At 32.9% G+C, this 5526-nt stretch overlaps 1 pseudogene; it reads left to right on the forward strand.

Moving 5' to 3' along the window:
• The first annotated feature begins 3832 nt into the window (after nt 1–3832).
• LOC110719822 lies at nt 3833–4634 on the forward strand (annotated as a pseudogene).
• Nucleotides 4635–5526: the final 892 nt, after the last annotated feature.

Genomic DNA, 5526 nt, shown 5'->3' on the forward strand with positions numbered 1-5526 from the left:
ACCCAAAATTTAGCAATGGAACAATCTTTTAAGAATGGATTAAATACTTTACTTCACATTAAGTAATTATCTTTGTTCTCAGCAACTTTGTGGTAATTTATTCATGAAGCAATCTTTTAAGAATGGAGTAAATACTTTACTTTGCACTAAGTAGGTTGTTTTTTGTAAGCAAAAGTCATTTTCTTTGTGCTCTGCAACTTTGTGGTTTTGAAATTACGCCTCTCGTTTTTAGTGTGTTTGTGTAAGAAAAAGTCGAAAATAGAGTGAAATACTAAGTGGGCTGTGTGTCTCTGTCATTTGTGTGAGATTAAGTAGAAAAGATAAATAATACTACGTAGATTGTATGTGAAGTCAATATAATTTGCGGTAGCAAGGAGTAAGAATTGAAGGGAATAAAGAGTGCCAAAATTGGAACAAAGTAAAAGTGTACGTACTAACGATATGAGCTTAGCTTGTAAGTTGTAACCCTAATTTAAAGATTGGCTTTAAATCAACATTACTTTTAGTTATACTATCTGAATATTTTTGTTGATAGTCTCTTTGTTTTAACTTAAGTCCAAAATCAAAATCTCAAACAACATACGAAGTATTTAATTTGAAACTGATGTCTCTCTAGGGTTTCTCCTTGGGAGAGTTTTTCTAGTTCCCTTTACTGTTGCTCTCTTAGCTTGGGAGGGGTTTTCTAGCCTCCATTACTAAATTTTTTCTTTTTTTTGAAGATTTTCCTCCACTCTTCTCCTTTTCTCTCTTTCATTTCTTTTCTTCTGGTCTCAATTGTGAATCTTTGTAGGGGCTTCTATTGGTGTTTTTATTGGTGGTAGCCCCAAAAACTTTTTAATTACTTTTAATAAATAAATCCCCATCTTTAAGATGATGGTTATTCTAATAGGCTTAATTTTTTTTAGTTCGTCTGCCGAATATTGAATATTTAGGGTTTTATAATCTCCGAAAATATATCTAGAAGACCATATGATGAGTATCTTCACTCAAACAACTATTCATCGGTGGATCTCAAATCGACTTAGTGCTAACTCACAAATTGTACGTATTGCTTCGGATGAGTTTTTTATTAAGGCGATAGTTGATCGAATCTGCGATGTAACTAGTTCTAAGGTGATTTGTATTTATGTTGGGATTTTAGATTTCCGAGGAATTGTTTGTAAGTGTCGTTTGACAATCTTTTATTAATAAATTTTTTTTTCAAAAACAAAAAAAAAAAAAAAACTTAAGTCCAAAACCACAAAATTAAATACTCTCTGTCTCTTTTCTTATATTGACCAATATTTTGTAAAACAAATACTGTACTGTATAAATATAAGTAACTTTTAGAGATGGATGGATAATGTGTTAGAATACTCTTAGACTTTGCAAGAAATCCCAACACACAACTTCCTCTATCTCTTTCTTGTTCTTTCCATTTGAAATCATGACACTATTTATAAAATGAGATAATTTTGTAATTATATAATACATATATATATATTATCTTAATGAAAATTTTATTAATATTTAACTGTTATATTTTTAAGGGCGGGGTGAGGAACAAGTCTCCAAGAGGGCTCCACTCCCGACTCCTGGCCTCTCTCTGTCATGAGGACAGTAGCGCTCGTGGGCGTCGTGGTGCACGAGAACGATAATTCCATTAATTTGGTATGAATGGCACTAGTAGCTACAAGTATAGAGCTATTAAATCCAGATAAACAGCGTTAAAATTGGTGTCCAAAAATTGTAAGAAAGAATAATTATAACGGTGTTGACTATCCTGCCGTTATATAAAACGGAGTAGACTACTTTTCGCATCATCTGGTGTCCCCACTCCATCGCATGTTTTTCACGTGCTATCTACAGTCTCCCAGACATCTCGTGGCCGGCACTTGCCCCTTTCACTTGGAGATTTCTCACTTTTTTAACCATCAAAATTAGATAATAATGCTTGTATATTTTTATTTTGAATGTCTATAGAAACAAATTAGAGAGTTTAATTTATATTTTATAATATAAGTGGATGACCTTTGAATGGCCACAGTAAAATTGTGGTCATTGTATTAAATCAAATTACAGCTGTTTATTTCTATTGACTAATGTGAATCGTTAATTTAAAAAAAAAAAAAAAAAAAATTGACCAAACAATTAGAAATACTATCAGTTAAAGTATAAAGACCAAACTCCTGTAATTTCTAATATTGCCAATGCATCAAGTACTTGTAATCAAGAAAAAATCGTACAGTAGCACTCTTTAATTCAATCAACTCTATTTGAATGCCAGATTCAGAGGCTAAAATAGAGTCGATCAAATGCCATCCAAAAGTAGTACTATGCGCAAAATTCGAAAAAAGATACGCTCCTATTATTCTTATCGTTAAATTTATTGTACGTCATTGATTTCTACTTAATTTATATAATTCTCATACCGATGGATCCATAGCACTGTGTGGCGATTTCACTAGTGTAATAGGGAAAAACTATTGATTAAAGCAAAGGGTGGATTCAAGAAAAATTACAGTGAAGACGACAATAATGGTTGAACTTGGAGTCAATCGTTATAATCACGTACTATACATGGATCACGAATATAGATTGAAGAGAAGTAAAGGGGAAAAAAATACTGAGTAAATAAAGAAGAAACTGAAACATACCTGATAAGAATGTGAGTAGTATTTTTTAAATTATATCAACGGTTCACATTAGTCAATAAAATTGAACAGTTGTGATTTGATTTAATACAATGGCCATAATTTTGTGGCCATTTGAAAACTATCCTAAAATCAATATTACACTTAATGATTAATTTTAAAAAATATATTCTTACAGTTTACTTTTCTTAATTTTTGCGAAAAAAATGACAAATGACAGTATGACACTATATTTCGAATTGAGGGAGTATATACTAATTGTAGAATATGTTGTGAATCATTTATTAGCCCTTTGTTTGACTATGACAAGGGTCTCAGCTTAGGAGTATTCAGTAATATATAAACTCGATACTTTAGTATTAAACCTAACTATTATATTGTAATTTGTTCTTTCCTCAAGATCAATTATAAAACTCTTCGTGAACGTAGCTAGCTAACTCATCGTTACAGAACCACATAAAATTTGTCCAATGTTCTTGATTGTTGGTTTCTTTAATTTTTCTTGCATTCGTTACAACAATTAAAACATTACTTTCGTTATATTTTTCACTTCACTTCATTTGTATTGTACTCGTAAATAAGATTAACCACCCATAATCTGTAAATTGTATACAAGAAATCAACATCATATATGAGATCTTGTTTTACTCTTCATTAATACTTTGCTTTTAAAATTAATACACTCCTTATTACATTATCATATTTTTTTCAAGCTAAGCAACACTCCCTCCATTATTCATAAATAAAACATTTGATTTTAAATAAGTAAACAGATAAAAAATAATTACCAAAGACATATCTTAAGAAATTAAACAATTAATCTAAGTATATCCAAGAAATTATACGAAGTTTTTTTTTTTTTTTTTTGGGTAAGAAAAAGGCCCGTCCTAGAAGGGGAAGATGTAAGGGAAATCCTTCCTAAATTGTGCTTGATGAGATTTGATCCCTGACCTCACGCTTAAAAGTCGGAGAACTAGCCAACTATTCTAACCTCCTATCTCATACGAAGAATGTAAATAGAAAGGAGGCATTGAATTATTAGTGGCTTACGTAATCTAAAAAAAATTCTTTCATCATTGAATTTTTTGTGTCTATTTCCCTAATTAATTTAATAGGGAGTAACTTCTATCTATTTATATTGCTTCTTTTAAACCCATGAAATCTCCCTAACCCAATAATATTCTCCCCGTCACCCTCCCATGAACTCAACACCGTTCTCATCTCAACTACAATACTCCCCTCTACCAAGTGGAGGCGAGTCCGAGGATGCCACATCCTCGGACTCACCTACCAACTGGTCATCAGCCTCGCCATTTAGTTATCTACTACTAAATGACGAAGCTGTAGGTTTTCCAAAGAAGCGGAAGGCAGGCCGAACAAAGTTTAAGGAGACTCGGCACCCTATTTATCACGGTGTTCGCGTGAGAGATGGTGGAAAATGGGTGTGCGAAATTCGCGAGCCTAACAAAAAGAGCAGAATATGGCTTGGGACTTACCCTACCGCAGAACTCGCGGCTAGGGCACACGACGTTGGGGCTATAGCCCTTAGAGGTGACAAAGCTGTACTTGATTTCCTGACTCGGCTTGGCTCGCTCCTCGAGCTAAGTCTACCTCGGCCAAGGACATTAGGCTCGCCGCCTTCCAAGCCACTCGATCCGAGCTTTGCTCTTTTTCACCAACTAGTAGTGGTAAAAAGATTGAACTCGAGGTGGAAAGATCAACAAGCTGTAATGTAAACCATTATTTCGAAACAGAAGGAGATCGAGAAGGGAACTCTAAAAACTTGTTTATAGATGAAGAGGCAATATTTAATTATCCGAGTTTGATTAATGGTATGGCAGCGGGTATGCTTCTTACGCCTCCTAGTTTGAAGAGAGGGATTAATTGGGATATTATTGATGATTATGGGGATAACTCTTACACAGATTTCATGGATTTGTGGCACCATGTATAAATATATTATTACGACAGAAATTAGAATTTAGAAATATAATAATTATGTTATGAAACTGTAATTTTTGGACATATAAAATAGTATGTCTCAAAAGATGTATTGTTTAATTATGATCTACGTACGTCGAGTGATGGGCTTGTGATGGTGCATGCGACGGTATTCTCGAATTTATATAGGAAGGGCATATCCGACTTATACTAGGCCGGGGAAGTTAAGTTCTTAAAAATTATTTTCACAACTTGACACTATATGTCTATATGTGTCTGTAAATAGTAATTGTAATATAGATATAGTACACTTTTTAGTTCTTTGGTGACGTGTAATGAATTTGAATGTTTTTAAGATCATATGGTCAAGCTTAATTTGGTGAACGAGTGTTAAGTTGATCAACGAAACACTATTCTGGCAATATGTCAACTTGATTTAATCTATATTGCAGTTATTTCTCACTAAATATTAGTAGTATGTCTACTTAGGTAGCTCAAACATATTTAATCTATAATTAATGGCATCAATTCACTTCAAAGTGAATTAATTAATAGCCAATTTCAAACAAGGATTGTATAAGTAGATCAGGTTTTCAAATCGAATACAAAATCGCATTCTTTTGAAAATTCTAACACTCAATCTGAGTGTGGATTGCTTTTTTTCCGATTTAATTTGAATTTTGAAATCAAATCGTATTTGAAATCCCAAACCACACAACACAACCCTACTAAAGTGTTGCATCTTGCATGTTACTAGTATTACATGGCTTGAAAATTTAATGTTTCATATTTTCAATGGCATCTGTCATTTTACACATAATTGCCAACAAAGGCCTTATCTGCTACCATACAGTATATGCATTAGCTCATTGGGTTAAGGTTAACCTTGTCAATTACAAGTAATTGTTTTATATGCAAGCTAGCTACCAAGCCTAACAGCAAACAAAATCAA

This window comes from Chenopodium quinoa, unplaced genomic scaffold (genome assembly GCF_001683475.1).
Source record: "Chenopodium quinoa cultivar QQ74 unplaced genomic scaffold, ASM168347v1, whole genome shotgun sequence".
Lineage (NCBI taxonomy): Eukaryota > Viridiplantae > Streptophyta > Magnoliopsida > Caryophyllales > Amaranthaceae > Chenopodium > Chenopodium quinoa.